Source organism: Leuciscus leuciscus (assembly GCF_965113295.1).
Source record: "Leuciscus leuciscus genome assembly, chromosome: 11".
In the NCBI taxonomy this organism is placed as follows: domain Eukaryota; kingdom Metazoa; phylum Chordata; class Actinopteri; order Cypriniformes; family Leuciscidae; genus Leuciscus; species Leuciscus leuciscus.
Window position 1 is genome coordinate 8,341,892 of NC_138735.1, and position 23,232 is coordinate 8,365,123.

The 23,232-nt window shown below is 38.3% G+C and overlaps 2 protein-coding genes and 1 long non-coding RNA gene across 3 annotated transcripts in view; 1 reads left to right on the top strand and 2 right to left on the bottom strand.

Moving 5' to 3' along the window:
- The window catches only part of LOC309509619, a 404,791-nt gene that overhangs the window by 65,650 nt on the left and 315,909 nt on the right, over positions 1-23,232 (bottom strand). The window lies entirely within an intron of this gene.
- nck1b (NCK adaptor protein 1b) overlaps positions 1-23,232 on the top strand; it is a 63,918-nt gene that overhangs the window by 11,133 nt on the left and 29,553 nt on the right. The window contains exon 2 of the mRNA XM_082184378.1: positions 21,347-21,398. The gene's annotated coding sequence lies outside the window, so the exon portion shown is untranslated. The remainder of the gene's footprint in view (positions 1-21,346; positions 21,399-23,232) is intronic.
- Positions 1-23,232, bottom strand: part of LOC309509576 (uncharacterized protein) — a 153,249-nt gene that overhangs the window by 10,970 nt on the left and 119,047 nt on the right. The gene's annotated exons all lie outside the window — the stretch shown is intronic.

A 23,232-nucleotide genomic window follows, 5' to 3' on the forward strand; every position in this document is an offset into this window, starting at 1 on the left:
AAACACTGCATCCGTAGGGGCTGCCATTGTTGTTTTAATAATAATAATAATAATAATTCATTACATTTATATAGCACTTTTCTCAGCACTCAAAGCGCTTTACATAGAAGGGGGATCTCCTCAACCACCACCAGTGTGCAGCATCCACCTGGATGATGCGACGGCAGCCATATTGCGCCAGAACGCCCACCACACACCAGCTTACTGGTGGAGAGGAGACAGTGATGAAGCCAATCAGTATGGGGATGATTAGGAGGCCATGATGGACAGAGGCCACTGGGCAAATTTGGCCAGGATGCCGGGGTTACACCCCTACTCTTTCGAAAGACATCCTGGGATTTTTAATGACCACAGAGAGTCAGGGCCTCGGTTTAACGTCTCATCCGAAGGACGGTGCTCTTTAACAGTATAGTGTCCCCGTCACTATACTGGGGCATTAGGACCCACACAGACCACAGGGTGAGCACCCCCTGCTGGCCTCACTGGCCCAGCCCTGCTTAGCTTCAGTGGGCAACCAGTCTTGGGCTACAGGGTGACATGGCTGCTGTTTTGTATGGTTTCGCGGGCTATGTGACGTCAGAGCTCGTAACTGGGAGTACATCGATCTAGTACGAGTTCACGGGTGGGAAGTCACGGGTTTGACTGCCGTTCCAGTGCACTTTCACGGGTATAAGGTTGGAAAAACACGGGTTACAGGTTGCCTGGAACGCACCATGAAATTGAAGAAATGGGACGGGATGAGGAAGGAGGGAGGGTCGAGCTAGCCACCGTTTTGTTTGACAATACTTCAAACGTCAACAAGAAGTGACGTCACCCAACATTGCTTGGAGCACCTTTTAACGCCTCTGATTGGCCATTGTGTTCACGCCTGTGCTCAACATATGTCTCTGATTGGCTACAATGATCAACACTTCAAAAACATGTTGTAACTAGACGCTCTTCACCGGGCGCTTACACAGATACACACGGGAGTGTTTGAAAGCAGGCGTCTATCAGCGGATCCCTAATATATCCTCTGATAGACGCCTGCTTTCAAACGCTGACGTGTGGACCCGTGTAAACGCTCGGTGAAGAGCGTCTATTTACAACATGTTTTTGAAGCGTTGATCATTGTAGTTAATCACAGACATAAGGGGCTTTCGCCACACGGTTGATGTCTAGTTCCAATAACTAAGTTCCTAGAACTATCCGTTGCGAAAGCCCCTATTAATGTTGAGCGCGTGAACACAATGGCCAATCACACACATGTATCAGATGTATCAATCCGAGGCGTTTAACACCATGTCCTAACTATATGCGACGACACGCAATAAAAGGTTCTTTTCCATCAGAGTTTTCTTTGAATATCATTTAGTGCTCCAGCTTTGAAGCTGTAAAAGCAACAATGGATAATTCACTTCAGATCTTGAAATTAAACAAATGGAAACAAGAACGTTCAAACTGTAAACAAACAAGTGAACATACTCAGCCTATGTATTTTTAATAATGTAAAAATTTTGTGATATTTGTGAATTTGATTATGAAGCTACTTATCCATTTTCTTGCGAGTGCCGTCTGGAATACTCGCTGCGAGACTCCGCCCACACGCTGTTCTGATTGGCTGTGGGTTTTGATTGATTTTGACTCATCCCGCAGTCGCGTCGCGTCTTGTGTGGACAGACAAATTATTTGTCGCTGGAATCTTATCGCATCGCGTCTGGTTAGGACACGGTGTAAGAATCCGCCTCAACAGCGCTCAAAATGCTAGAGGGAAATGCTGGTATCGTCACATTTTTTACATTTCGGTACCGATGTCGGTACTTTTGACAACACGCGGCCTTAACACCCACGGCAGCTCGTCAAAAACACACTGCTGTATGAACGCAGCCGTATTAAGCACAAAATATGGGACTGACAAACGTTTCCTGTGCTGTGTAACAATTCACTGTAATAGTGCAAATACTTAAGGCCAATTTATACTTCTGCGTCGGGTTCGCGTAGAAGGTACGGCGTAGCATACGCATTGACGTGTACCATACGTCGTACCCTTCGCCGTACCCTGACGCGCACCTCCTCAAAAATGTAACTACGCGTCGCGGCGACGCGGACCGCAAGATCTGCGATTGGTCGGCTGGATAGCATCGCGTTTCCTCCTATGCATTTCCGGAATGATCTTCTGCACTCTGCACCGCCCGCCCGCCATTTTTAAATTCCGAAGATCAGTGAAGAGCCATGGAAATAGACCAAGTGACCGAGAGATTGCTTGAAGAAGTGCAGAAATACAGCCATCTGTATGACTCCTTCAGTCGCCATTGCTCGTAGAAACCTAAACTCAAAACAGCCGCGAGGAATGTAAACACAGTGGAACTGGAACATTAAAACCCACCCGCGCCAACTAGCGTTTCAGCGGTGTAACTGCAGAGCAACACAGACATTCGCAGAAGTATAAATGCTCACGACGGCGTCGCCTACGTGCGTACCCTACGACGTACACTATGGCGTACACTCGACGCAGAAGTATAAATTGGCCTTTACAGTGCCGGTTTTAAATGCATAGATTTTCAGTATTTTTTACTTTTGTCTCAGACCCAGATTTTCAATCATAAACTATGAAATCCAATCTATTTTGAAAACTGATGATCTGCACAGTCAAATAGACCGAACCCATTTAACCATTTAAAATATTTATTGTGTGAAAAATTATACTGTACATTTTTACACAAATTATTACTCAGTCGTTGCCATTTCCACCATGACCATTCATTTGCCTCTAATATTTGACCAAATCTTTGTGTACATCTCTACCAAGAAGATAAATGTCAGAAGAGCTTGAGATGCTAGACGTGATGTTAAAGAAAATAAAGATAAAAACAAGGTAAATATAACAGAATATTTTATTGTGCTTCATTTTCCAATCAACCTGTAATGTTGTCAAATTATGCAAGTAAATATTATTTATGTCTATTTAGTAGAGCTACACGATTCTGGATAAATCAGAGAATAATGGAGAATCAGTGCTGCAGTCTATCTATAATGTTGAATTAATTTGAATGAATTATTTAAAAAAATTGGTTTGAATGAATGAATCAATGACTCGCTCATAAAGACTTCACTTGTTTCATTACTGGATGAATCAGCGTTTTTGAACGAATCTCTTGAATGAATGATTCAGTGACAAAATATTTTTTTAACAGTCACGTGTCGCCCCCTGGTGGCGCAACAATGTAATCGATACAATAATTATTTGTAGCAACCAGTCATGTTCAAAAGGTGATTTGCTCTACTTTGATCGCTTCTGTAGACCTCATCAGTTTGTATCCAAGGCCCAAGCTATAAACTTTTATCCCAGTACTTCTGTGATCGTTTTATACAGAAACCATGATACTGTGTGGTTGAAAAGACTGAAGCTGTTTCACAAACACTGTTTTAACAGACAGTTTTAAGTTATTTTTATTCATCGTCATGTTTTAAAGAAGGATTAATGGAGAACAAAGTGGTAATAGAAAATGTGTTTATGGTTATCATGCGATTTTCGGTTCTGTATTCAGAGATACGATTGGTAAGCATCTCATAGTTTATTGTGGTCTGATTAAAACCATGATGGAGGAGTCACATTGTGTCGTTTCCTCTTTATATTTCAGTGTTGTTTCATCACCTATTAGAGCCTGTAAACACTCACAGACTCTTGTCAGATATGGGTGCAACAGGCTTTGGATTATTCAGCTTTGGAAAATGCTCCTCTCTGGGGTTTATTTTTTCTAGCTAGCATCAAGTTTATGGTCATTGAATGGGTTTCCTGTGGTAAATGTTGCATGACATCTTATATTTAAGCTGTTTTATTGACGTGTTCCTGTGGTTAAAACACTGATTGAACGATTAGGCCTAACTTGCATGAGACATGAATCATTTCAGTGAGTTGTACTGTTTTCAACATACCTTCTGATGTTCATCTATGTTTATTTTGTGCTATAACTAACGTTAGTAGTAAAGCGGAAGAGAAGATCGGCAGCGATCTGTCACGCCACATTAAAGAGTGCCAAAACCACATTTATTGTTTGAATTTCGTTGTAAAATGTTTGATATCAAAAGTAACATGCTCTGTCTTGTCTGTTATTAAACTTCCCCACACTGCTGGTTCGGCTTCGTTTGCTCTCCGAAGTGCTGTGTCTTCTATTGGATTGCCTTCATGTGGGCTGCATTGCATTGCACCACAGCGCCCCACTGGTCAAACTGTGCTATTGCAGGCCCTTACAATATCATATGAGATCACAAGCTTATTCAACAATAAAAATGTCAACAATTTTATATTGTCGATAATGTCGACTAATCTTTTCAGATAACTTGAAGGAAACATAAAATCAGCTGGACCTGAGCTAACATGAACTCGCTATGATTAGTTGTATTTTTTTAACTAATGTTAAGAAAGATTATTACTTGGCTCTGTGTGGAATACTTGATTCTGATTGGTCAATCGTGCCATCCAGCGGTATGTTATTCCTCTAACAACCGCTGAAAACAGCGATATGTACTTTGCTAGGAATTTTTTTCTTCTTGGAAGTTTTGCTTTTGGTGAGCTAATAAAATATTAAAACTCAGTCGAATAAATATTTTGTGTACAGCTATTTAATTATGCCATCCGTTATTGTGGACTACAATTCCTAAAATGTCCGTCTCGTTTGAACTTGCCGCGCTAGCAACTGCTCTCTCCGCAGAAGAAGCTTCGCGTTTAAAGTCCTACCTGTAAGACCTAATATTTCGTTCTGATCAATATTTTGTCTAATTATTTACTTAGGTGTCAAGTATCCGTGTAATAAGTGGGATAATGTACATCTAGCCGGTTGTTATCTCAGAATAAACGAGGCTGATGCAAGACCGTCCTCATCACCCTGTTGGGGTTTATTCTGAGATAACAGTACATTATCCCCTTACATTATAACTTCTGTAACAAATAGTTATTGCTCATTGTGAATGCATTAACTAATGTTAACTAATGGGAACTTATTGTAAAGTACCTTATCTATTGTTCTTTATAATTCTTTTCCATTTTAATCTTTTCTTTTGTTTTATTGTATTTAAATGTTCATTGTTCTTTTTGTTATAAGAAAAAAGTTATTCAACCTGTTATGATGACAACACTTCTTTTGCAACTTATTTCAATATTGTGAATCGCGATAATACCATATACCGTGATAAAAGCTTCAGCAATTATCATGATATGAAAATTTGATAACGTCACATCCCTACTTATGTCACAATTATGGTTAACATTTCATGTTGACTTTCACGTTGATGTGTGTGTACTAAAGGGTTGTACTATAGCAGGGATAGGCAACTCCGGTCCTGGAGGGCCACTGTCCTGCAGAGTTTAGCTCCAACCCTAATTAAACACACCTGAACAAGGCAATCAATGTTTCAGGATTACTAGATAGATACAGGCAGGTGAGTTTTTATCAGGGCTGAAGCTAAACTCTGCAGGACAGTGGCCCTCCAGGACCGAAGTTGCCTATCCCTGAACTATAGGGTTTGTATAACATCAGTGTACATGAAACCGGGCGTCACCTGTGTGTTTGAGCGGGAGAAATGGCATTTGACCTTGATCTTTAAATAGGCCAAGAGAGAAACAGGTGTTTGGTGTGTGCAATGACTGTTTTCCACTTATCTTGTTCACTCTTGTGATGAAGGTGAATGTGAATGCACTGCTGTAGGATTCAGTGCACTACTAGTAATGAGTCCTGGCAGCTTGTTTGCTGTTATGGCAGGGGTCGTTAGGTGTAGGGTTAGGGTTCGTTTCTAGAACAATCTTAGGAACAAATCTGTTTCCATTACGGATTTGCGCAAAACTTTTCTGATATTTTTTTCGATAAGTGACTCCAACAATCATGATGACGGATGTTAGTAGGTTTATATATATCCCAGCCACTGCACTGGCCATTATTATTAATGTAAGGAGATGTAGGAGTGTTATTCAAGCATTAATAGCAAGGAAAGCGCCATATACCTGTGAGCGGCACGTATGAAGTGTTTCTGGGTGTTTCTTACTCATATCTGTTTCGAGGTCTTGATTGTGGCATTTCTTGTTGTTTAGAATCCTCCTGTAATTCTTTTGTCTTTTATGAATTTAATAAAGAACTCTGTCTCGTCTTCTGTCCAAACACACCGCGTCATCTACGTCATGTGACCTGGAAATGCGCAAAAACTTTTTCCATTGCAGTTTTGCGAAATATATATATTTTTTCAAATTACCTGGAAAACCACCTCAAGCGAGCGTAAACTTTTTTTGCGATTAAATGGGAGTTTTTGACGCGTTTCCATTGGCCGTATTTTCAATTTTCAATTTGCGCAATTTGAAGGGTAATGGAAACGCGGCTACTACTGACTGCTATCTGTTAGAAATAAGAGGATACAGTGGAAAATAAAGCCGCTATCCACTTCTCCTGTTAAAAGCATTGGCTTTCTCTACAAATTAATAGATTTGAGTGCAGCAGTGAATTCCTGTCGTTTGCTATCATCCATTCTTTAAAGTCACCATGAAATCAAAATTGAGTAGTCTTTTTTTTTTTTTTATGGAACATTGCAGTATTATAAATGACTTATCTGTGCACATCATTGTTTTTTTTTAATTCATGTTCCCTTATCTTTAATCAAAATAACTTTCCCTCCCTCTTGCAGCGACATCTGTTCTCTGATGATGTATTTCCTGGCATGAGGGCGGGGCAACCTGTCACTCACATGAGATCCACCAATAGCAAACCACAACCATTCAATCAATTCCTCATGGACAAAATCAAGTCCCCACCCTACATTTATTTAATTTTTTTCTTGCTTTATAAATTAAAGCCTAAATTAAATCTGTGCATAATATAAAGTGATCGAGTCTCTTCAGAAAATGTGGACTAAACCGCTCAATTCACATGGATTAGTTTTACAATCTCTTTGTGAACTTTTTGAATCGTCAAATTGGTAGTTGCGTAGCTGTCAATGGAGGGACATGAAATCACTCAGATTTCATCAAAAAGATCCTCATTTGTGTTCCGAAGAACGCAAGTCGTGTTTGGATTGGCGTGAAGGAGAGTCGTTAATGACAGAATTGAAACTTTTGGGTGAACTATCCCTTTAGGCAGCTTTTCTTTTTTTAAACATACTTGAACGAGAACAACAACTGGGTCCTTTTTCACTTCAGGCTCACTTTTTGAGTCAACTGAAAGTCTGAGTTCGATCCGTTCAAGTAGTTTGTAGTTGTACACACACTGTATCGAATTTGCACACTAAATGATTACAGAAGTAAAACTGGGCATCATTGACTAAACAACTAAGGATTGCACACCACCAACATTTCCCCAAAGTTGTTCCGAACACAAACTCATGCAGAAACATGTGCTTTGTTGCAAGGAGACACATGACAGATGGGGAAAAAAAGTGTTCTAAAATCGCCTAAAAATATCAAACATGTACAATATCCTCTGACTGACTAAAAAATCTGAAGAAAAAAATTTGTTTGTGGTCATCAAATCTGTCAACTCAGCATCTTTTGGCAACTAGAGTTGACTCATCCAGATTGCAGATTGGCCAATAATTGTGTAATGACTTCAGTTGTTTATTGTATGATGTCTAGTTCTTACTAAAACACTTTTACAGTCTACAAGTGGATGTTGCATAGAGTTTTCAAATCTGTTCAGAATTTAAAGTTTGAATATTGTCTTTCAGCCTCATTTAAACCAGGTGATTTTGACCAAAAAAACTACTTTATTTTTATTTTTATTGACAGTAAACAGTTTAAACTGATAAACTACCACTTTGTTTTAAGCCTTCTTGCCTAAAGACTGATTTACCTGGCTTTATGCCAATAAGCAAAAATATGGCTCTGCAAAAAGGCGGGGACGTTTTGTATTCACGGATAGGGATAGGGATATATAGGGATAGGGATCATTCATTTTATAGGCCTTGTGGGGGAATGGCTTGTTAAATTATGATCATGCTGTTACCACATAGCCTAATGTAATGCATTGTCTAATTCGTTTGTAATGCCAAAGGGCCTTAAAAAGACTCCAGATTGAGATGTAAAAGCTGCCCTTATTTTAACTTGCCGTTTATTAGTGCTTTTATTGGCGACTGACTATAAATTAGATTATGAATACTGCTAGATTTGTACATTTTGTGAAGAAAAGGTGTCCATGCAAACTAATGCTAATGATCATTGTTTAAGGCACTTCAAGGGATTTTTGCAGTTTTATTCCGCAATCGTGAGTGTTTTGTCGCGTGATTTGAGGTATTGTCAGCTGAAGTTTACTTGGGGGTTAGGGTTTTGTTAAAATATGAATTGCAGTAACTATTCAAAGACACTGGCGGTCTGTTAGCACGATCATAAGTCTGATCATGAGTGGTTTTATTATGGAAAATGTCAAAGGAAGCCCTGGGGGAGTTTTCAGCCCAAAGATATTAAGGTCCTTTTGTGAAGAGAGCAGATTCCTCGTATGACTTTTGCTCTAGTCCGTCTCAAGTGGTCCACGAAGCCCTATATAAGGCTCATAAACTGAATGTGTGTTTCAGTGTAGCCATCCAGTTTAACACACTTGCGTAAGCAGCACGAGTCTCCATCTCTGCCTAAATCAACAGGCCTGGATTTCTCCTCTAAACCTCACGTCAACATTAGCGCCACATAAATGACTGTTGGATGATCAAGTTTTGTGTGTTCAGCTGCTTTGATATTATATGGTCGTCTTCATTGACAGGGGGTATGAGATGTGTGAACCTTGGTCTTGGATGATACACACACAGAGAGATCTTCTTTAAAGATGATGAATTGGTTTTAAAACTTGAGCTTTTCTAAGGTTGTGCAAGTTGGAAAATAGGACGAGTGCCTATGGAAAACAGGTTTTCCCTGCTCTCTTGAATTAAAGGGATAGTTCACCCAAATATGAAAATGGTCATTTATTTACTCACCGTCATGTTGTTCCAAACCATATGATTTTTTTTTTTACTTCTGTGGGTCATAAAAGGAGATATTTAGAAGTTGGCTAAGGGGCCGTTCACACAGAACGCGTTTTCCATTCGAATGCGCTACTTTTCCATTGTTTTTCTATGTAAGCGCGCACTAGACGGACATGTTGCGCTCGTGTCTTGCGTCTTTTGCAGCGTCTCATCTCGCACACGACATGGCGTTATAAAAACACTGCACGAAAGTTAAAATCAGTTCAACTTTTAAAAACTCTTGTGTGTTCAAAGCAGAAACGCGTGTGAACGAGCCCTAACGCTGCTCTTTCCCATACAATGAAAACATGCATTGAACTGTCAAGTTACAAATAGTTAAAAAGGCATCCAGAACATACAACTTGTGCACTTTCCAACTTATTTTTAAAACAGAAGTAAACTATTTCCTGTGAATGTATGAGATTTCCGAATCATTAACTGCTGTTGGTAAATTAGTGACCCGAACCCGGCCCGTACCCGAAATCATTTAACCCGACCAGACCCGACCGGGACATTATGGTTATATTTTAAGCCCCAGCCCGACCCGAACCCGAGGTCCGTTTCTCACAGTAAATACCTTTTTTTTTATTTTTTTTTATTTTTTTATGCTGTATTTTATGATTGCTTGCAACTATAATGAAAAAAAAATTTATAAATAGGCTACATGTACAAACACCGTTTCACCAAAGCACAGCGGCCCCCTCATCAGTCAGCACACAAGGAAACAAAAGAGAAAAGCATACTACTAATTACGAAACTTTGATGTGGTTGAACAGGTGAAACAGTCACTAATTCCCCTGGAACTCAAACATTAAACTTCAAAACAAAGTTTGCACAGTTGCACAAATATTTACACAAATATATCCTTCTCAGTACGAGTTATGAAGGAAGAGAACAGCATCGACAGTTGAGTTCAGCGCCATCCTCTGATTGCTGTGCACATGCACAAAACAGTTGTGTAAAATGATATATGATAAAATAAAAATGATTCATATATCATTTTACAAAACTTTATCTACGCATGTGCACCGTTTCGGCCACAACACAGCAGAGGAGGACGGCTGAAACTGCGCACGGGCCGACTTTCTCTCTCGCGTACTCATATAATTACGATCACGACACAGCAAGCAGCCAAGCACACGGCACGCAAACTATGTGTATAGCCTATATAGTTTTTTTAAGTTACAAACCCCAACCAGAGGCTATTCATTAAACATTAACCTGAACCCGAACACGTGAGTTTTTCGGGACCCGTCAGGCTCGGGTCGGGTAGCAGACCTCTAAGTTAAATAACTAGGTTCAAGATTTATTTACGGAGAAGAGAAAAACACCTGTAGTGTTTGGGTGCACCCCATCCTTCATGTTGACTGAGCTTTCAATTTTGTTATGTAAAGGATGAAGCTGATTGGTTGGTTCTTGTCACATGACCTGCAGTGTGCTTGTGGCATTCGCTTGTGGCTGTTTTTGTACTGCTAAAATAACTAAGCGGCTGACACCAAAAGCCTCACACATTTGAGTTAAAAATGGTTGTTCCTGCTCTGAAGCTCCGCCCCCTGTGCCTGGAGCAGAGGCTCATTTGCATTTAAAGGAACAGACACAAAAACGGTTAGTTTTTTGCTCACCCTCAAAAAGTGACAATTTTAACATGCTATAGAAAAATATCTGTGGGGTATTTTGAGCTAAAACTTCACACACACACACTCTGGGGACATCAGAGACTTATTTTACATCTTGTGAAAAGGGCATTATACCACCTCTTTTAAAGTAAGGTGGAAAAGCTGATCGTATTTTTGTGAGGGACACAAAAGAAGATATTTTGAAGAATGATATTTGGAAAAAAAATGGTCCATCAACTGTTTGGTTACCGACGTTCTTCAAAATATCATCTTTTGTGTTCAGCAGAAGAAAGAAACTCAAACAGGTTTGGGATAACCTGAGGGGAGAGTAAATGACGACAGAATTTTCAGTTTTGGCTGAACTATACCTTTAATTGTGCAGTTTCTGTGCAATGCATATATATGCAAGTTTTCACATCTCAAAGTTCCCTCTCTCCAGCCCACCCAGAGCATTAACTGAAACGCTTTTGACGTGACAATCATGAGCCTACATTTACATATCAGCACCTTATACTTATTTCACATGTGAAAGTGTTAGCCAATCATAAAATAAGTCATTTACATATAACAGTCTTAAAGGTGCAGTAGTACAAACATTTTTGTTTGTCCGAACATACCGATAGAGGGAGTAAAATGGACATGCCAAAACAAATGACTGTTTTGTGGTTACAGTAACCCTGACTAAATGTGGACTTCAGATAAAGTGAAAGTGTACTAAAACTGAATGTAGGCTATACCTCCTGTAGAGTGTTGTTAAAGGTTTCACTGTCTAAATGTGTTTTAAATCCTGCGGATATGCTGGAGAGTTTAAGGGTGTGTGTGTGTGTGATGTGTCAGAGGAAGTGAGGCAGTGCTGGAGGGGAAAACACACGGATTGCATTCCAGCTCCAGAGCCCTGTGATTTGAGCTGCCTGTCAGAGGCATTATGTTACAGCGTCTAGGAGCTCGTGCCGGGCCTGTACTGTGTCTATTAGTGACCAGTTCCTCATAAACCACTGTCCAATCCAGTCTGATGGGTCAGTATTTAGACATGAAGTGGAATTTGAAGTTTTATGATGTAATCTGGGCTTGAATCAGTGGACTTGTATGTTGGTACAGAGATTCTAAGTTTAATAAACTATTACGCCGTCAGTCGAATTCTCTGCACGGCTGATGGTCATATAACTCCTGGTTTTTGGTTTTTGACCCTTTTTGAGTCAAAGATGACCAGTTCAGTGGAGGCTTGCTCTGACCGGAGTCGTTCAGGGCAAGTTATGAACTGATTCAACAGGATTATTGAAAAGAATCAGCCCAAAAGATTGATTCATTCACAAATCGGACATTGCTCTTGCTTTTAGGAGCTGGTGAAATATTGTGAATATATTGTGCTTTGTATGTACAATATAGTCAATAATTATATCCCTTAAAACTCATCTTTGATCACCAAAATTACATATTTAAAAGTTTTTTTCCTTGGAAAAAAATGTCTTTATGCCTTAAAATAGCTTGAATGTAACTCGACACCCTTGCTTTATTTAGTATACGCGGTTCTATGAATATGCAAATGAGCCCTGTGATTTCAACCCGTGTTTTTGAGACTGTCTTTGGTTCACTGCAGTTTTAAGGAGAAAATATTCGACTTATGAATTTACACATGGTTTGTCTTAAAGCACATTAAAAACTCCACATAGACATATAAACTACATTAAAAGCTGGATTTTCACCACAGAGGGGCTTTAAGTAAGTTAAGTAAGTTTCCCAAAATACAAATAATCTAAAGTATTGACGATTGCAAAATGTACTAGATTTCCTAAAGCACCCAGAGTTATCATCTAAAAGTATTTTTAAAATTGTATTTATTAATTATATTATTTTCATTAACTGAAATAAACTAAAATGAAATTATTAGATGTATTAAATATTAGATGAAAAACGGAAATTAGAAATGTTGCATTGAGCAACTAACTGAAATTTGAAGTACTAAAATTACTAACACTAAAACTTAAGAAATAGCAAAATAATAAATAAAAAATCTTGCAAAAGCACAAAATTACCATAACTAAAATGAAAATTGAAAACTGATTTTAAAAATAAAAGCAATTAAAAAATTGTATATAAATAATACTGAAGTAACACTTACACGTAAACACTGTTTAAATGTAAAAGCCTAGTTTTAATTAGCCATGAAATCAAAATTGAACACTTTAATAAATGTCCCTGATCGTGTGTATGATTCATCTGTAAAATAGGTGCAAGTAATATAAACTAGTAATATCAAAGTAAGCGAATCATTGAAGCCCCACCCGTTCAAATCTGAAGTGTGTGACCATAGGGAAGGTAAATGCTTTTGTTTTCTTTTTTTAATGTTGTCTTAAGGTGTCTAGACAAACGTTCTCCTCCTTTTGAGACGTTCAGTGTGATCAGTACTGATGGATGGATACTTTACTGATCCTTCGGCGAAATGTATATCCATAACACAATGATTGATGCAAACAAACGTACATTCCATGCCGTGAAAAGTGGCATCGCTCTGTAATTTAACCCTCATTAATTCTGCCATTCATCATTACCCATCACTCCCCTCTCTCCGGATCACCAGTGTCTCTGATAAAAGCTCCTCTCAGATCTCTGAGGTGGTCCAAGCCTGTCACTCATCACACAGCGCTTGCTCACGAAACAGATTTCGGACAGACTTCTGAGGCAGCGAAACGGGTTAATGATCTTCAGCAAAATAGAGCGAGCTTCGGTGAAAACTACGAGAATATTTAATGACTACTATAGTGATTTCTCGCTAGAAATGATACCATAATTGGAAAACTTTGATCAAAAATGTACATTTACACACAAACTGACGACCAGCCGCAACTTTTAGACGCCATTTTTATTTTTCTAGCTCAGCTGTCATCGAATGAAACGCACAGGATTGTGGGATATCAAAGGCAGTGAAGGATGCATCTATGCTGCCTTCAGTAATCGATCAGCTGAAGGTTCTCAGGAGACGGGAAGGGAAGATAACATTGGATTGTTGTTGGATTGCAGTCGCTGTGTGCTTGTCAGGCCCTGGTGGCGGGCAGAGACGTTACAGCGGAAGTGGTGAGCGACTCGATCACCCTCTCTCTTCATCTAGACACAATGGAGAGAGAGGAAGCTGTGCACTCTTAGACTTCTGCAGTATCTCTCAGGTGCGGTCTAGCTCGACTCCCGCAATGGTTGCAGCTTTCTTAAGACATCTGTAGACCTCATTTGTTTCAGGTTTGCAGTGCACACTCTTCTGTTTCAGTGCTCAGGTTATAGTAACAGGTTTCAGGGGAGTGGTGAACCCTACAGCGGGTTACAAGAGCAGAGCCAGGATTACCTGTTAACCAATGAGCATTATTTTTTTTGATTCGTAGCAGGAACATGAACGTAAAGAAGAGGATATAATGTCACACAGTTGTTGTCAACGCCAAGACCGGAAAACGTCACCTAATGATCCTGTGGTATTCGGATAAGGTGGGACATCTTCCAGTTTTTGGTTGATCCTCAGGCAAATTATTTATTAGCACTTTTCCCATAAAATAGATCTTTCTGTATTGCTGTCGGCGTTCTAACCATCATGGGACCTTGTGAGTGACTGATTAGCATCTCTTTACCACACAAGTAAAGCTCTGCACGAGAGTCTCGACTCGCTTTTCAATGCAGGAACGTTTGATGTCGTTACGTTTACATCTCAGTATTCGAATTAACATTGAAAATGCTAAAAACTGCTATGATTGGAGCTTTCCAATTCACAATTCTTTCAGTGCGAACAGGTTATTTGAAAATAATTCTCAAAAGAATGTTTCGCTCACAAATCAGACATTGCTCTTGCGTTCTGGGTTTTTTTTATTAGCTCAAAATAATAAGGAACGTTTTTTGTTGTTTCATGGTGAGAATCTGGACAGTCCTTTATATAAAACCAATAAAAAGTTGATCACAAAATAAGGAAAGGTATGCTTTTATTAAATGTAGTAAAGTAAAATTTACTTTTGATTCCAGTAGCGTTTAATGTTAGCATGTCGCTAAGGTAACAGATTAGCAGGCTAATTAACATAACATATTGGGAAATAGCTGCGATTGGATTAGTTCAATTCACAAAGGACTCAGTGTGATTTGTGGACCGATTCAAAAGATTAGTTGAAAATGATTGTCTCAACGTTTCATTTACAAATTGGACATTGCTCTCAAGTTTTGGAGCTGGTCTAGATTTTCAGTTCATAAAATAATAAGGAACAGAATTAGGGATGATAATTGACTGGTTAACTGTTAACCGAAAGTAAGGGTTTTGACGATTAATTCTTTGTTAAATAAAGTTTAAAAAAAAATGTCACGCTATTTTTAAAACCATCAAATGGTTTGTGCATTAAGTTTAGCTGTAAATGCAAAGTAATAAACCTGCCACTTTTTCTATGTAATGTTACTTTGTTGTTTATTTCGTGCACAACTTTTCAAATCAGACACTCAGAACTAGTTTATATAAATCTGCAAAATCATATGTAAACAGTCACCAAGCACTCTGCTTTATGATCTGTCCAGTGATTATTTTTATATTTCATAAATAAATAGTGTATGCAAATATTGCAAACTGTTTCTTTGCATTTATTTTGGATTTATTGTTCACATGGCTATAGGCTGCTTTGTAAAGTGTGTGTGGATGACTGTGTTCGTCCGCTATTTTTGACCCAGGAAAACAGTGCCATTTATACACATGCTATAGATATGTTGTGGGTTTTGGCCTAGTCATAACATTTGCATGTGACTATTTTCATTTAACCATCAGTAAACCATGTCAGATGCACGTCATGAGGAGAGTGAGATGGTCTAGACCGGCTCTGCGTTTCCTCCCGATCTTATCAGGGTTATTGAGTTTTAGTGTAGTGTTGATGGATGTTGAAAAGATGTGGTCAGATTCTCTCCTCGGGCTCGTAATGGGAATTAAAGCGAGCACACTTCTCCAGGTTGGTCCAGTTTTCACTGCTTTAGCTTGGATTTATATGACATCACAGTGTGTTCCTCACAGCTGGATATATATATTCACAAACATGGATGCTTGGACACACATGATACAGTGGTGTCTACATGTCAGGTCACAAACATGCAAAACGGAGTTATCAATGTTTTGTCATTTGCTTAATTTTTGTGAGAGTATGCATGAAATTTAGTTTTGTTTAATTGTTGTTGCCAATGAATATTGGCATTATCATATTGCTTATTAGCTGTAATGTAAAAATCTTACTCACACCTAATGTCGTTGACTTTTAAAAACACTAGTAATTGAATATAATGTTGGAAGAAGAACATTCAGGGAAGGAACGGCGTTCCAGAGGGGAAGCAAACTTTCAGATTTTGACTAAATATTAACTTGCTCAGATTAATTGTCCACCTCAAGACTAATAATGTGTGGTGACAAAGTAAATAGGGTCAATTTTGATTGAATGATGCATTCATTGGTTAACAGCCATTGAATGAAAATAATTATCAGATTTTAATATTGTTGCATCCCTAGATATAAAATTATTTACAGCAGTTTAATGGTGAAGTCCAGTTGGTTCAATCATTGCTACTTAGACCATAAATTAAAACAAAAAAACGAAGACATTTTTTTTTTTATGGGTTTTGATGAGAAAGTATTAGTCAAATCCAGGGCTGGGCAATAAACTATATCATATTTTATTATATCATACAGGGATCTACACTAACCTTTTCCACTGGTGGCACTTGCGCTACTAACTTTTTCAGTTACTGGCGCAAAACATGATTTGGTCGCACAAATTATTTATAGTAAGTGCTGCTGTGTCACGGGATATGTACCTGTCTCTACACTTCGCGTGCTTCATACTGTCATTGTGAAGCTTCAATGATTCGTGTTTGAATTGTTTTACGCAGTTACAAATTTGGACAGTCCTGCAATTGAAGGCCCACAGAATTTACAGTACACACAGTGCATTGCTCCGTCTTGGTACCTTAACCACTGGTATTCTTCGAGCCACTGGTGTCGAAATTCATATGTCCGTATCGTTTTTCCCGCGTGTGCTTTTCCTGACGAATCCTTCTCAGCCTCATCATTAAGGGATGCAACGGTTCACAAAATTCACGGTTCGATACGATACACTTGTGTCACGGTTCGGTTCGGTACGCAGCAAAAAGAAATAAATGCCAGAGAAATTTCCTCGATTAAATTAAACAAATTTTTTTTTTTATTAAAACTAACATCATAAAGTATGATATTTTTTTTTTACTTTGAGCAATTCTAGAGCTGTAATTGACTCTTCTTAGGAGCATATAAAACAAAACAGCTCCTTGGAAAACATGAAATGTAATATTGTAGTAGTTATAAACAGGTTTATTTTAGTTCAGATTAACATTTGAGGGCAGCAATTGTATTCATATCAAAATAAAACCAACATAATGTTACTTGGAGGCATTATAGCCTAGCCTACTATTCCTGCCAAACTTCCATGGTTGCAGTTAGTGTTACTACAGTAAATCCATGGTGAATGTTGCTGATCTGTGGACACTGGATAGTTCATTCATGGCACGATGTTTCTTCCTGGTTTCCACGTCAGCGCTGTTTGATCCGTTAATAACGGAGAAATGTAAATGTTTCTCACTAGATCTCGCAGCGATGTTATTACTTCTGTGGCGAATTCAAATGCTTTCTTTACTGGATCTCTTATTAGCGCTGTGTAGTAACCGTGTCGCATGATCCCGATCGGCTCGCGCTGCACTGGTCCAAACTGATAAACTGTCCTTCAACCACACAATAACGAGCAGTTTCGTTCCGCTTGCATTACGTTTGCCATTTGATGTTGGGCAATGTTCTGGTGGCGCCGGCGTCTCTTACATTATGAGCGCGCTTGCCACGCGCAACGCGCCTACATTTGAAATAACAAAATTTTGGTCGGCAGGAAAAATGGTCCAACGGTTCGTTCGGTTTAAAAATGCGTACCGAACGGTTCAATACGAATACGTGTATACACCCCTGAAGCCAACTTGATGTGTTGAATGCTCAGAGCACGTTATAAAATGTATTCTTAAAATACACATTTCTGTTTTAATAAATGCTCATAGTAAATCATAGCATATTACCTAAAACATAAGGTAGGTACAAAAATAATCAGTGATACATTTCCGACCCATTAAAAATTAGGGTCGCAATGGCATTTCAAAAGGTCGCATATGCAACCATTTTGGTCGCAGTGTAGTTCCCTGTCATAGATCATGATAAAGTTGATATTGATAATCTCTGGTTTCTCCAGGCTTCAGTCATTGTCAGGATACTCTTTAAGTGGGCAGCATTATTAAATTATATGATGTATATTGATCAATATGGAAACAATTATCGTGATCCTGTTTTTTGTTGTTGTTTTTTTCATAATGTCCCGAATAGACTATAGGTGTACTGTACAAATAATAGTAGGAAAGTTCCCCTTTAGTGCCTCTTACTGCTTACATCTGTATCTCCAACACGCAATATTCTTATTACTATAAACATGCTTCTTTATCTCATGACTAGTTGTTCAGTGTGCCCTAAGAACATAGCATTTGGGTTTGTAAAACTCACACACATGCTGTAAATGAACCTGTGTGACGAACCCAACGCATCTGTGCCAACTCAGTGAGTGAAAAGGTTTCTGGGACGGTGGAGTTCAGGGCTGAGAGCCAGATGGAGAGAGGGAGGATCAGGCTCACTTCAGCTCTCCTGACCTCAATCGTGTGACACGAGGCCAGATGCAGATGTTTTGTTGTGCTAGCACGGTCTCTTCTGTGAAGTGCATCTCTGTAACCAGCAGAAGCTTGAAGAGCACAGATGCAGACGGTTGGAGGTTTCTCGAAGCTAATGTGTTTGTTCTGTCAGACGGCAGCATTAAGGCGCTGCACTTCTGTGACTTTTGTAGTGATTAACGCAGACGGTGTTCATTTTTAGTGTGCAGAGAGCATTCTGTCATGTTTAGGGTCGCGTTTGGTGACTCATCCTGTTTTCGGTTGATTTACACGCACCAGAGTTCATGCGGACCGAGACTCATCTTCTCAGCGAGCGTGTTCGGTGCCACCAAATATTTAAATTGGCAAATGGTTCACATGTTTCATTCACAATTATTCAAATGAACCGCTCTAACAGAGCAATCGCACCAGAGTTCGTTTTAATCCAATCAAACATGCCAAGTGTGAACACACACACCCTTCAGTTTTTGTCTGGCAAAGTGACAAAGCATTTCTAGTTCTGTCAATTTTTCTACGATTTGGTAGAGTACAGAAAATGAATGCATTATATTATATTATATTATATTATATTATATTATATTATATTATATTATATTATATTATATTATATTATATTATATTATATTATATTATATTATAAAATTAATGCATTATAATATATTGTTATCAAATTAATGCATTATAATATATTATTATAAAATTAGTGCAATATAATATAATATAATAAATTGTTAAATTATATTAATTTAAATTATATTAAATTATATTACATTTTATTACATTATATTACATTATATTACATTATATTGCATTACATTATATTATATTATGCAGTATTGTTCCAAAATTTGGAGTTGATATGCAATGTTTTTTAAAAGAAGCCACTTCTGCTCACCAAGACTGCATTTGTGATAAAAAATGCAGTAAAACCAGTAATATTGTGAAATATTATGACAATTGAAATGAACTGTTGTCTATTAGAATAGATTGTAATATGTAATTTATTCCTGTGATGCAAAGCTGAATTTTCGGCCTGATCCTTCAGTTATCATGATGATTCTCTGCTCAAGAAACATTTCTGATAATTTTCAATGTTGAGAACAGTTGCGCTGCTAACAGTATAAATGTCTTTACTGTCACTTTTGATCAGTTTAATGTGTCCTTGCTGAATAAAAGTTGATTTCTTAAAAAAAAAAAACTAAAAAAAAACATAGACCCTAGTATTGAGTTCCTTATTTTTCAGCAGTAACACGAGGAGGTAAAGAAGACGACCGATGCAGGACACACGAGGAGAACGATGTTAGATGAGCGTGTGGCGTGTGATTGGCCTTCACTCGCTGAACTCCAGCTATGCGGAGGGAGTGAACCGGCTTCGTCTGCCAGACTGTCTCTGCACTGTTGTTAACTTTACCTCCCAGCGTTCACTCGTCTAATTAGTGAAGCTGCGAGAGGTTTGAAGTTCCTAATACCACATGATAGAGCCCATAACATACATCTAGATTACTGTGCAGCGGAGTTAATCATGCATGTGTGAGATGAACGTGAGATGTCTGTGTCTCGTCGTTGGATTGTAGTGTGTTTCTCTGTACCGAAACCTTGCGTGAGAAAATTTGTTTAGAAATGACTCTTATCAAATCCACTTGTAAACTAGAACACTTAAAATTATTAATATAATCCACATAATATAATTATAATTCCACTTTCGCAGTGGTCTGAAAGTTAAATAAAAATGACAGTGTCTCTTATAGTGTGGCATTATAGCCTATAGTTGTATGATTTGTTTTCCATCTTGTAATACAAACCACTGATTAAACAACAACATGTGGTGCAGTTATTAAAGGTCAAACTGTAAATGTAAATAATATGTAAATACATCTCTTGTTAAAATAGCACTGGGCTGAGAGACTGCGAGCACATGTTTGAGTGAGACGTTTTACTTTATCAGTGTTTGTCCTCTGCATCTCTAACTGTATGACTCTTGGAAATACCTTACAAATCATAAACATTTAATATATACTTTTAAATCAAACTTTGCATAATCTGAATTCTAGCATGCATGAATTTGTGAGGCTACGGATATTTACAGTTGCCAATAATTAACCCTTTAGTGTCGATCGATATATCTCAAAGGCCGATATATTGGCATTTTTAAATGATCAGCATTGGCTGTTGTTTTTCTCTGTTTGGGCAATGTTGCGGAGGCAGGACTTTTATTTTGACGTCGCTTATTTGACCTTATTTTTATGAAATAATTTTGCTCGATTCAAAAGGCCATATCACCCAGCCATCACTTCCAGGGGTCATTCATTGGAGTAGTGTGATTTTCATGTATTCTGCAGTTAAAAAAAGATAACCCCTGGATTTAGGCGGGATCGGCCAATTGATGATCACAGGATTAAGACGATATCTACCGGCAGGGTCACTTTTTTGGTGTATTTCTGATTATTTTACTGAAGTCAGCTTTCAGTTTGTCAGGTATGATGTTGGGATTATAGGTGGAAAGCACAGTTTTCCCTTTTTTTTTTTTTTTTTTACACCACACGCTTGGTATCCGGTGATGCATTTCAAATGAAACGGCATATCCTGCTTTTGCTGTTTGTGCCCTACTTTTGGATCTGCCTTTTCCCCCACTATTTTCCTGACTCACCCTTGGACAATAGACAATCGCTGGCCATCATTCTAGAGGAAGTGATCTCTTGCTCTGACTGCATGGAGATCATTTGACTATAAACTGTCTTCTGGCAGTCGTCGAATTGAAGCCCTAAAACAATGGTCATCTTCATCATCAGTTATTTATTTAGCCAAATGGCACACAATCGCTGGAGAGATGATTGTCTTTGGCGAGTAAACAGAGGCACATTCCCTGCGTACATCTGAGGGTGTTCCCAACAACGCCGTCGCCAGCGTTCATGCCAGATGCTTCGGACGGGAGATGTAACGCATTGACTTTTTTTTTTTTCAAAGTCATTACAGTCTGTTTCCACTAGTGGTTTCCTTTCTCGTTTTTTGTCTTTTGAGAACATGCAGTTTTTGTTAAACTTACGATTTTCTTTCTTTTCTAGGTCTGCCTTCGAGCATCTCTACTAAGATATCCACAGCTTTAATGCAGCACAGGTAAGCATTTCAACTAACAACATTTATACATGATGTTTTATGTTTAGCATTTGGTTGAACATTTTATGTACCAAATGGAAACTTTGGCAAGACAAACTTTGATTTAATTAGCTCGGCAACACTTGAGAGATTGGTGGATAGTTGCTAAGTTTGTGTAATAATCAGAATACCAAAAATAACCAAGTTTAAGCTTAAGTACACAGGGACTCTTATTTTGAAATGTCTTTGCTCTTTCCGGCTGCTCATTTAAGAAGATGAGGGGGGGGAAAATTCACGGTAACACTTTATTTTACAGTGTCATTGTTGCATATGTTACATGTACCTACCGTAGTAATAACAGTAAATTATGCATAATTATATGCAATTAACCCTCAACCAAAACCTAACCCTATAGTAAGTACATGTAATTAATTTTAATTACTCAGTACTTAAATATATAAATACACTGTAACAATGACACCTTAAAATAAAGTGTAACCAAATGCACTCTTGCAACCATCCACAACACATTACAATATAAACATCATCAAGTAAACACTGCCTCTATTCATCTACAGAAGATCACATGCAATCTATTGGCATAATTGTGTTGTGTTTGTCAGATCTTCTTGATCGCCCCCTGGTGGCTGGATGCAGTATAGCTCACAAATCCCACCCTCTCCATGTAAACAAATGGGACGTGATCCAAGCTAAACAATCAAATTACACTTCAAATAAATGTTTTCCAAATATGGTTTCTGTCATTTTAGGTAATGTTTATCACGCTGATGTAAGATCACAAGCGGTGCGATGCGACAAAAGCAAATAGACCGCATTATAATCAGAGACGCTGTCTACACTGGAAGTGACGCAATGCGACACGATCCCAGACAGTAAACCTGAGTTAATCAATTAGGCCTTTTTAAATCAAAGTTACATATCAAGCTAGGAGTCCTGGAGTTCTTTTTGATGCCGAGTTAAAATTTGATAAGCATATAAATTCAGTGTTTAGAGGCGGCTTCTTCCAATTAAGGAAGATAGCGAAATTGAAACCTTTTTTGTCTTTTAATGATTTGGAAGTTATGCATGCTTTTATTACATCCAGATTGGACTATTGTAATTCATTGTACTATGGTATTTCTCATGCATCACTTTCACGTCTGCAGTTGGTTCACAATGCTGCTGCTGCGCTTTTAACTGGGACTAGGAAATATGCGAGTATAACAACTGTACTAGCATCCCTTCATTGGCTTCCAGTCAAATTTAGGATTAAGTATAAGATGTTATTTTTTTTTAAGGGCTTAAATGGGATGGCACCAAGTTACTAGGGGTGGGAATTGGCAAAAATGTGATGATTCGATAGTATTGCGATATTTGGGCCACGATTTTATTGCGATTCTTAACATATTGCGATAAAGCAAGTGTTGCGATTCGATTCTGTGATTATATTGCGATTCATGTCCTCCATATCATTCAAAGGCATTACAAAAAATTAGGAAAATAAGACTGCTCCAACTCACTTCAAATGTCACATTTAATTCTGTGAACATTATCTTCTACACATTAACTGAAGTGCAAAAACTTAGGAGGGTAGTGCAAAAACTTAAAGTATATAAAGCAGACATAATAGAGTAACATAAACCTGAAAATAATCACAAATAAGAGTAACTTGAGAAAAATAAGCACAAATGTGTACTGCTAGAGTCCAGTCCTGTTGGCTGCAAGGTCATCAACCAAAATTCATTTGGGAATATTGGCGTTTTTGTTTAGAAAAAGGAGTTGGTCAACATGCCCACACTTTCGATTTGAAAGAAGACGGAGCGTCGTTGACAACCAGTTGTGATGGTGAAGCCAT